Source organism: Molossus molossus, unplaced genomic scaffold (assembly GCF_014108415.1).
Source record: "Molossus molossus isolate mMolMol1 unplaced genomic scaffold, mMolMol1.p scaffold_m16_p_10, whole genome shotgun sequence".
Lineage (NCBI taxonomy): Eukaryota > Metazoa > Chordata > Mammalia > Chiroptera > Molossidae > Molossus > Molossus molossus.
In genome coordinates, this window is record NW_023425345.1 from 2,706,911 (window position 1) to 2,717,950 (window position 11,040).

General features: G+C 50.5%; 1 protein-coding gene across 2 annotated transcripts in view; it reads right to left on the reverse strand.

Moving 5' to 3' along the window:
• Positions 1 to 10,640, reverse strand: part of ZC3H7B (zinc finger CCCH-type containing 7B) — a 47,393-nt gene extending 36,753 nt beyond the window's left edge. The window contains exons 1-2 of one of the 2 annotated variants that reach the window (XM_036251250.1): positions 10,401 to 10,626; positions 6,558 to 6,670 (exon numbers count right to left, since the gene is read on the reverse strand). The gene's annotated coding sequence lies outside the window, so the exon portion shown is untranslated. Of the gene's footprint in view, positions 1 to 6,557; positions 6,671 to 10,400 lie in introns of both variants that reach the window. The other variant, XM_036251249.1, reaches the window with a different exon arrangement.
• Positions 10,641 to 11,040: the final 400 nt, after the last annotated feature.

An 11,040-nucleotide genomic window follows, 5' to 3' on the forward strand; every position in this document is an offset into this window, starting at 1 on the left:
CAACAATCCATGAGAAAGTACTATCATCACCCCCATTTTACAGATGAGGAGACCAAGGCACAAGGAGGTAAACTAACCTGCCAGAGTTAGTAAGTGACGGTGCTGGGATTTGAACCCTGGCAGTTGGATTCTGAAGACCACATACTCGCCTCCCAACACAACGGTGTTCCTCCCCATCTCCACAGGATGCCTCCAGCCTCATCCCACATGCTATCGCCTGGCACTCACCTGTCCCAGGTTTCCTGAAAGAGCAGCAGCCAGAGCAGACTGCAGACCTGCCACACACACCAACACTACCTGAGGTTACGTCATCCACAAAGATCCCTGGCACTTCTGACTCACCAGCCCTCAGTGGCTTACTCAGAGACCAGGGAAGCTTTCATTTCGCCCTTCCCGACGTCACCAGTCAGCATTCTAGGTCTGCACAGTTGTCTTCCCCACAGTCCTTATGGGTCCTACCTGTCCACCTGAGGACCCTCTGCTCCAGGGAGGTCAGGGAGAGGTCTCGACTCATTTTTGGAGATTACCCACTGGGTGTCAAGCACCTTCTATATCAGGGGTTTTGAACCTGGGGCCCACGGAGAGAATTCAGGAGTCCATGAACTTGGATGGAAAAGCATTTATAAGGTTTTTTTCACTAAGCCCTACCTGATATTTAGCATTCCCTTCAATTATGGAGGTAGGCGATACACCGCTACAGTGTCTGCGAGAAATCACTGCCTTCCCGGCCACATCTCAGCTACTGCAGACATAACGAAATTCTGTTCGTACTCATCACAACCTCAAAATTACTGTACTTATGTTACTCACTGCTAGGTCTTGCTTTTTAGTGCATTGATACAAAAGCACAGCCACAGTTCAATAGAATTGGCTTCCTCCGTAATCCTGTGTATTTTATGTTTAATGCACTTAAAAACAGCATTCTGAGAAGGCTTCTGCAGGCTGCCGACGGGTCTGCGGTGCAGCAATGATTTAGATGCTCTTTTCTAAGGAATCATGTTTTTATCCCTACAATAATCTCAAAAGCAGGTGTTATTATACCCACTTTCCACAAAATAGCAAGGCTTAAAAAAATAAAATCTTAAAATAAAAAAGTGAAGCTTGGCAGTTCCGTGACTTGCCCAAGGCCACATGGTTGCCAAAGGAGAAAGCCGAAGGTTCGGGTACTGCCCCAGGCTCCATCAGGAACCACTGTCAGGGAATGACCAGGAAATGGCTCTCAGGCCTCAGAACTTGCACTTTGCTTACTTTTAACTGGCCACCTCCATGGAAACCAAAGTTCAGGAAACCGCCCCGGGCCTCCCCCACTGCCCTACCAGAAACCAAACTAAGAGTCAGCACAGCATAATTCTCCTCCTGCCTGCAGTGTTCTGGTTACAGACAGCTTTAACCTTCATAATCTTATCTTAGGCTCCCAACAACCTGGGGGCCAAACTGCACAGGAAGGGCCGGAACCCATATCTGTGTGTCCGGAGGCCCAGGCTCCTCCTGCTCCATCACCACCCACCGGCTGTGGTGCTCAAGTGAGATGTTGAAACAAGAACTCTTTTTTTTTTAAATAGAAAAGTAACAGAAGCTCATTGTACAACCCTTGGGATTTATGGGCAAGTATAACAAAACAAAACAGAAGACACTCAAGAGTCCCATAGCTCAGAGTGACTGCTTAACATTGGGGAGTGTTTCTTTTGAGCAACTGAGAAGTCACTGCTCTTGCTCATGGGAGCTCAGAAATCCTTGTGGTTGTACCACCTGGGCATCAAGAGAGTTTCAGGGGCTGCTCTGCCTGCTTCACTGCCTGAAGACATGGAGTGAAGCTGTACAGGATGCCGGACCTGAGCTCCAATCTCAGCACTGTCTCCCACCAGCTTTTGAGGCACCTCTCTGAGCCTCAGTTTTTGTCATTTGCAATATGGAGCTCATGATATACACCTCGCAAGACAATCTGCAGATTTACAAAGTGTGCCCCGCACAGAGAAGGTCAGAAATTTGTGTTTCTGCTGAGCTGGACACTGGTAGAGAGCCCCTGGCAACTCAGAAAATTAGTGGACTCACAAAATCAGTCCATACTAATTGCCTGGCAGTTTCTGTCTAGACCACTCCTTTTTGGCAAGGGCTGTTCTGGAACACCCTGCTACTACTATTCATTTTTTCAACAAATATCCACAGAACACTCATGTACAAGGGGTGCTGCCAGATGCTGGGCAACAAGGTTAATAAAGTCCCTGGCCTTGTGGAGTTTGTGTTCCAGGCATGGGACGACAAAGAAACAGGTCAGTGTTACATGCACAAGACAAGTAAAAGTCCAGATAAGGGTTCCAAGGAAAGTAAAATAGGCAATGGCAGGGAGTGATGGGGGTGGGCTGGGAGCTTAGGGAAGGCCCTTCTGAGGAGGTATTCATGAGAAAAAAGGAGCCAGCATGGGAACACAGGAGGTGGGTAGGTGTGCACCTGGCAGAGGATACAGCAAGGCAAGGGCCCTGAGTTGGGAATGAGCTTAGAATGCTCAAGGGAATACAAGGCCAGTGTGCCAGTGCTGGAGGAAGGCAAGCCAAGTAGGAAGCCAGGTGCGAGGGTAGGCTGAGCAGGTCTGAGAGCTACACGCAGGCCAGGCTGGAAGGACAGCGCTGTGTTCTGCTTGTGTCAGGAAAGCACTGGAAGGTGTTCACCAGAGAAGTGACAAGGTCTCATTTAAATCTTAAGAAGATCCGCCCTGGCCAGTTTGCTCAGTGGTTAGAGTGTCGGCCCGCAGACCAGAGAGTCCCGAGTTTGGTTCCCACTAAGGGCACGTACCTCGGTTGCAGTTTGTCCCCGGCCCTGGTTGGGGTCGTGTGGGTGGCAGCCAATCGATGTGTCTCTCTCACATCGATGTTTCTCTCTCTCTTCCTCCCTCTTTCATCCCTGCTCTATCTGAAGATAAACACAAAAATGTCCTCGGGTGAGGATAAAAAATAAATTAAAAAAAAAAAAATATATATATATATATAAATCTTGAGAAGATCCCTTTGGCTGCTGCATTAAGGATGGATGACGAGAGGGGAAGCTGGGAAATTAGCTGGGAGGCGACTGCAGTGGTCCAGGCCTGGATCAGGAGGGCTGTGGAGCTATTCAGGAACATTCTGGAGGTTATTAAATGCTCAGGGCAACCACACCATGCCTTATGAAGACATCAGGTGGTCTTTATAGCTTTCATTTTTTTTTAAAGTTGATCCAAAGCTTGTGGGTTATTGTTAAGCTCTTTGTTTTTAATCCTCACCTGAGGATCTTTTTCCATTGATTTTCAGATAGAGTGGGAGGGAGGGAGAGAGAGAGAGAGAGAGAGAGAAACATCCGATGTGAGAGAGACACACCAGCTGGTTGCCTCCTGCAGGACCCTAACCAGGGCCGGGGATCGAATTGCAATTGAGGTATATGCCCTTTGGTGGAATCAAACCTGAGACTCTGGTCCGAGGGCTGTCGCTCTAACGGCTGAGCCAAACTGGCCAGAGCTCTTTATAGCTTTCAAAGTTCCTTCATTTCAGACACACAGCAAACCCGAGGCAGATAGAACTGAATCAGCAAGGCACTTTTACAGAACAGGAGACTGAGGCCAAGACTGATGAAATGATCGTGCCCCACAAAATGCAGCTGGCATGTGCTGGAGCTGGGAATGAAACTCAGGACTTTGGACTCTCTGCCCTGCATTCCTGTCCACAGAGGGACAGGGCATGACATGCTGTGGAAAATAAGAGCAGATAGCCCTCTGAAAACCCCAGAAGGGTCACAGCCTCGACATCCCCTGCAGCCCTCACAGGAAGTACTCAATGACTGCTCGCTGGCCGACCCCGGCACTTCGGAAGACACAGCTCTAACACACTGTTCCCTTTCTGAGTCATAGTGTAGACAGGGTAGGAAGAGCTGGAGGTGGGCGACCCTTAGTTTTCTTCTTCTGAATAAGAGGAACATCTCTTACCTTGGAGGACTGTCGTGAGGATTAATGAGAGACTATGGGCAAAAGTGTGCTACAAATGTTAGATAATCAGGATTTCCAGACAGATGCAAAAAGAGCTTCGTAGAGACCAAAATAACGTGAAAGTGTCACTCCTGCACAGCAGCTAAGACCTCAGACGCAGAAGCCTACAGTGCCTGGCTCCCTCTGAACCCTTGCTCCACCACAGCGTGTGATGTTGGAACCTCAGTCTCCTCGTCTGCGAAATGGGACTTCTAATAATTGTTCCTGTCTGAAGGAGTTATTAAGAGGATTCGGTAAGTCACAGAAAGTGCCAAGCACAGTGCTGGCACACAGTAGTGTTAAATATGTGGTAGCTGCTGTCGCTACTGCCACTGTTACCATCAAGCTGGTGTCTCAGCCTCTGACTCAGGGCTCAGGAGTTGCTGCTGACCAAAGTCAGCTGTAGATGGGTTCTGAATCAGAAATGCTGCTCCCCCTTCCTCCGGGTCTCCAACAGCCTGATGGGCGAATACACCTGCAGAAGCCATCAGGATGTTTGCAAAGAAGCAGACTAACAGGGGGAAATAAATAAGGTGGAAGGCAGCTCTGTAGCTGGTGATGACAGAGACAGGAAAATGAGCCCGTTTTCTATGGGCCATTAAATGCGATGAAAAGAGCTGGCTTCTTGGAGGCTTCTGGGAGCTGACACAAAGCTGTCACTTCATCAACCCAGGCCGAGGCTCCAGCTTCAGGTTGCAGCCTGACTTCCTCAGGGGACACCTCCACCTTCTGCTGTCTGAAGACCGCCGCCACTGACCCCATCAACCCCTACTCCTCCCTCCCAGCCATACCTGGCTCACACCAGGCTTACTCAAGAGCCAGGCTCCCTGGGTTTGCTCTCTAGCTCTGCCTCTTACACAACGTCACTTAATCTCTCTGTGCCACAGTCTCTTCATCTGTAAAATGGGGATAATTAGCCCTGGCTAATGTGGCTCAGTTGGTTAGAGCATCATCCTGTCAGGGAACATATCTAGGTTGTGGGTTCAATGCCCAGTCCAGCCCATGCAGGAGGCAGCCGATCGATGTTTCTCTCTCACATCGATGTCTCCTTCTGTCTCTTTCTGCTTTCCTCTAAGACTAATAAAAATAAATAAATAAAATGGGGATAATTATAGTGCCTACCTATAGGTATATTATAAAGATTAAACAAGCTAATCTAGAAAAAAGCACTCATACAGGGCTTGACCACTAGGTAATTGCTGGATCAGTGTTTTTTTATTTAAAAATATTTTTTCTTTATTGATTTTAGAGAGAGAGGAAGGGGGAGAGAGAGATAGAAACATCGATGAGAGAGAACATCGACTGACCACCTCCTGCATGCCCCCCACTGGGGATTGGGCCTACAACCCAGGCCTGTGCCCTGACCAGGAATCGAACCATCGACCTCTTAGTGCATGGGTCAATATTCAACCAGTGAGCCACATTGGCCAGGCTGGTGTTTTTAAATTATTAATAACTTATAAACTCCTCCAGTTCCTCTCATCTGTATCTCCTGTTCCGACCCCCAGGCACTGGGCTTCTTTCATAGGTTACCATCGAACATCATCTAATCTCAGGACTCGTTTTCAGAACAGAAACTTAGGCCCAGAGAACCCAAGGGAGCTAGGTGGCAGAGCTGGATTTGAACCTGAACTCACACCTGCTGCCTATATTGAGGCTGCAGTTGATGATCTGCCTGTTCCTTTTTTTAAAAAAAAATTTTTTTCCTTATTGATTTTAGAGAGAGAGGAAGGGAGAGAGAGATGAAAACATCGATGAGAGAGAACATCGACTGGCCACCTCCTGCATGGCCCCCATTGGTGATTGGGCCCACAACATGGGCATGTGCCCTGACCCGGAATCGAACCGGCAACCTCTTGGTGCATGGGTCTATGCTCAGCCAGTGAGCCACACCAGCTGGGCTGCCTGTTCCTTCTTTATGTGGCCCTGCCTTTGTCAGTCTCAGTGCATCTCAGAATTCCCTTTCTATGGCCTTTCTCAAGCCATCTTTTAAATATTCAAATGGTACTTCTTCTAGGAAGAACACCCTCAAACAAAATAAACCTTCCTCCTTTCCAGTGGGGCCTAATTCACTTTGACAACACAATGGCTGAATGTATCCCCCTGACACCTCCAACTGAGGCCTAGGGTACAGGGGATGACTGAGACGCAGTTCCTGTCCTTGAGCAGCTCAAGTTAATAATCATCCATATCTTTCTCCTGTCCAAACTACAAGATCCTCCAAGGTACCCAGCCAGGTACCTGGCAGGCTCTAAGGAACTGAACTTAGGTCTCCATGCTCAGGGCCCATGCCCCCTGCCAGGGCCATTCTGCTTTCTCCATCCTCACTTCCAGACATCTCTGAGAGTACATTTACTGGGCCAGCTCCTCGAGGCCCTAGAATAGGGCTATTTTAGAAAAGCTCCCTGGCCTTGGGGAGCCTGCTGACCTTTTAGCTTAAACCCCCACCCCTGTTGCATTTGCCTGGTCTCTGTTCTTGTCTACATATCTAAGATGGAGGTGGTCCAATTAGATGGTGTCACCAATAAGAGGTGACCCAGTTCCAGTGTAACCCACTCAACAGTCATACAGGTCTGGGTTGAAATCCAGTGGGTGATCTTGGGCCAGTCACATAAATCCTGTATTTCTCAGTTTCTTCAATTGTGAGATGGAGATTAATAACATCCACTCCTCATGGAACCACTGTAAGAATTAGAGAGAAAGCATATCAACCTCCCAGCGCAGAGGAAATGGAGGTAAGCAAGCCCAGGAGTGACGTCCTCTTCTTCACCCGGCTAAGCTTTCCCATTCTTTCGAGCTCAAGCTCTACTTCCTGGAGGAGCTCTTCCTAACTTTTCCAGGTTACCCCGGGGGTTCTCTCTTCTCTCCACTCCCACTGATTGACTCCAGTACTGAGCACTTCCTTGGTTCACTCGAGTTAACATTCTCTTTGCAGGCTGGCTCAGAGGGCAAATTCAACCCCAAGCCTGCCTGTAGCACCTCACACCTGTCAGAATGGCTGCCATTAACAAATTATCGAACAAAAGGGCCAGCGAGGGTGTGGAGAAAGGGGACTCCAGTACACTACTGGTGGGAATGCAGACTGGTGCCGCCACTATGGAAAACAATATGGTGTTACTTCAAAACATTAAAAACTGAACTGCCATTTGACCCCGTGATCCCACTTTTAGGAATATACCCTAAGAAGCCTGAAACACCAACCAGAAAGAATATATGTACCCCTATGTTCATAGCAGCACTATTATAATAGCTAAGATTTGGAAACAGCCCAAGTGTCCATCAATATGAGTGGATAAAAATGCTGTGGTACAGCCCGGCCAGTGTGGCTCAGTGGTTGAGCGTCACTGGTTCAATTCTCGGTCAGGGCACATGGCCAGGTTGTGGGCCTGATCCCCAGTGGGGGGCATGCAGGAGGGGGCCAATAAATGTTCTCTCTCATCCATGCTTCTATCTCTCCCTACTTCTCCCTTCCTCTCTCTCTAAAATCAATAAAGAAAAAAAAAAAAGCTGTGGTACATATACACAATGGAATACTATGCAGCTGTAAGAAAGAAAGATCTCTGCCCTGGCCGGTTTGGTTCAGCGGTTAGAGCGTCGGCCTGCAGTCCAGAGAGACCTGGGTTTGGTTCCCGCTAAGGGCATGTACCTCGGTTGCAGTTTGTCCCTGGCCCTGGTTGGTCGTGCGGGTGGCAGCCACTCAATGTGTCCCTTTCACATCGATGTTTCTCTTTCTCTCTCTCTCTCCCTCTCTCTCCTTCCCACTCTATCTGAACAAAAAATTGGAAAAATGTCCTCGGGTGAGGATTAAAAAAGAAAGAAAGATCTCTTATCCTTGAGAGAACATGGAGGGACCTAGAGAGTATTATCCTAAGCCAAACAAGCCAATCAGAAAAAGACAAATATCACATGATCTCACTTATTTGTGGAATATAACGAACAAAACAGGCTGATAAACAAAATAGACCCAGAGACATAGAAGCAGGGTACAGACTGACAAACCTCAAAAGAGGGGAACTGGGGGGGGAAATAAACCACCCATATGCATAACCATGGACCTAGACAACAATGCTGGGGGCGGGATTGGGAGGAGGGTGTCAATGGGATAAAAAGTAGAAACATTGCCCTGGCCGGTTTGGCTCAACGGTTAGAGCATCGGCCCACAGACCAGAGAGTCCGGGGTTCGGTTCCCACTAGGGTCAAGTACCTCAGTTGCGGTTTGTCCCCGGCCCCCATTGGGGTTGTGCGGGTGGCAACCACTCAATGTGTCTCTCTCACATCAATGTTTCTCTCTCTTTTCTCTCTTCCTCCCTCTCTCTTTCCTGCTCTATCTGAAGATAAATGCAAAAATGTCCTCGAATGAGGATAAAAAAAAAGAAGAAACATCTATAACAAAAGTAAATTAATTTAAAAAAGAAAAATGTCTATATGAACCCTGGCCGGTGTGGCTCAGTTGATTGGAGCATCGTCCCATGCACCGCAAGGTTGTGGGTTTGATTTCCAGTCAGGGCACATACCTGGGTTTTAGGTCTGATTCTGGTCGGGGTGCTTACAGGTGGCAGGTGGCAACCAATCAATGTTTCTCTCTCATCTTTCTCTTTCTCTCTCTCTCCCTACTCCCTTCCCCTCTCTCTGAAATCAATCAAAAAAAGAAAGATAGAAAAATGTCTACCTAACATGGCTGCTGTGGAGGACAGATGAACCAACATGTGAAAGCCCTTTCATTATAAACTAAAAAGTGCTATTTAAGGGAATATTATTTTCAGACTCTCACATCCAAATCTCCTGACGCCTCAACTTTCCTGTACCTGAGACTCGGAAGACTAGCTCATTCCACATTGCTCCTTAGCTATCAAAGCCCACATTCTTAACTGTCCATTGGAAACAAAAAGCCAACAGCTTAGAATCCACAGCATCCATGGAACACAAACCCATCCCAGCTCAAGGGCCACAAAATCTCTCTCCTATCCCCAGATCTCATCCCGCCTGGACACAGGTTTCTCCTTCCAGTTTAAGGCACTAGGCGCCTCAAACCTGCTCCAGTTGCACTTTGGCCCAGCATCATCTCTATGGGAAGTGAAAATGGAGAAAGACAACACTGTGAGGATGATTGTATGTGAGGAGAGAGGAGGGGGAGTCATGGTAGTACAACGGAAGATTCAGCTAGAATTTCGCTTCCAACAGTTGCTCAATGTACTGTAATTATCACATTCTTGTGAAAATTCAAGGATCTGCATTCTGCTATTTTCGTGAGACTGGATGGATTACAGGGCTGAGAAAAGTAGTAAGAAGTTGGGGTTCATAGTCTGGTGCCTGGGAACCAAAGTCCCAGTGAGCAACCCCAGAGGAATGAAATTCCTGTCGAAGCTGGGGTGGGACTCCAGTTCCCTACTCCACCCCCCATCCCCTTTCTTTAGCCCCCATCTTGGGCACCAACACTACTCTTCCCCACTAATGCCATGTAGTCACCACAGCCATCAGGATCTGTCAGTGAATGGTTCCTACATGACTTTTCCCCCTGGGAAAACTGCTTTGTCTCGGTGAAAGACCCCCAAAGCAGGCACCGTATAAACACTAGAGCCAGGCAGATTTTACGGAAATGGGTAAAAGGAGGGAGCAGGCCCGGAGCTGTCTCTGAGGTCCTCTGAGGACCGGAGGGGAGTCCAAGGCTGGGGTCAGCAGCTCCCGGGCACCCATCTCCCAGGGTGGCCCCCCAGGCGCTGGAGCCGTCCCTTTCAGCCCCCTTGCACTTCCCTCCCGTCGAACGGCCTCTCTTAGGCCTCCGAGCCCAGGGATGGATTCCGCGACCGGAAATGCCCATCGCCCAGGCCGCGTCCCCCTTTCCTGCCGCCCCCTCCCCACGGGCCGGGCCGCAGGCCCGGGATCCCCGGGCTTGCGTGGCCGCCGCGGCCGACAGGGACGGCCTGTCTGCGGCCATGGTCCACGGCCCTCGCTGTAGTCCCTCCAACTCCCGGCGCTGCGGGGCCCAGGCGCACACAAAAGGCAGGGCCCCATTCGCGGGGGCCGGCAAAACATCCGCGTACCCCAAGGCTCCGATCGCCAAGGAGAGAGCACCCCCAGAAGAAAATCCCCAGGCACCACCCCGGGGAGCTTCAGGGGCGACCGAATCACCCGGCGGCAGGTGCCCTCGGCCGCGCAATAACTTTGAAACTTTGGGGCAGGGCACGGGGACCGGGAGAGGGAGCCCCCAAAAGGAGGAAATGGGGATGGGGGCATTGCTTTAGTTCCACCAAATGCACTTTCCGGGGGGCCCCGCGCAGCTCCGGCCCGGCCCGGGCTCCCTCACCCCCTCCGGCCCGCGGGACCGCGGCCCCCGCGCCTTCCCGCCGGCCGCCCCGACGCGCTGGGGCCCCGGCCTCTGCCCCGCGGGGCGCGGGCCGCGCGCTGCACTCACCTCGGCCGGGCTGCGCTCCTCGCGGGCCTGAGCCGAGCCCGATAAATGGTATGCTATGACTAGAGGTATGATTAGGTTATTATTATTAGTAATAATAAGAGTAAGTGCTATTTAATTACGGGCGGCCGCATCCTGCTCCCGGCGCCGCCGCCCCGGCAGCTCGGTCCATGTGGCTCCGGAGCGCTGCACTTTCATTTCCAGCCGCTCGGCCGGCCGCTCGCGGCAGCACCCGCTGGAGGCCGCGTCGGGATCCCTGCGGCGCTTCCTCCTCGGGTCCTAGCGCGGCTCCCCAGCTTGGCGCCGGTGGGCGGCGCGGGGCGCACCTGGGGGCCCGGAGAGGGGCGGGGAAGGCCCGCGGCCCCTTGGAAAGCTCATGCCTGGATTTCACCTTTATTTTCTTTAAGTGTTCTTCCCTTTTAAGGCTTTTTCTTTGGGCAATGCTGCATTTCTGGGCGGATGCCGGTCCGACCCGGCGCCTCCGCCCTTCCTTCGGTGTGTAAAAAGCCCCCGGGTTTCCAGGAGCTTTCATAGAAGGCTTCCAAAAACCCTAGCTGCGTTGTGTCCTTTTTGCGGATGAGGACCCTGAGGCTCAGAGAGACATCAGCATTCACTTGGTTGGTGTCTTATGTATGGGATCTTT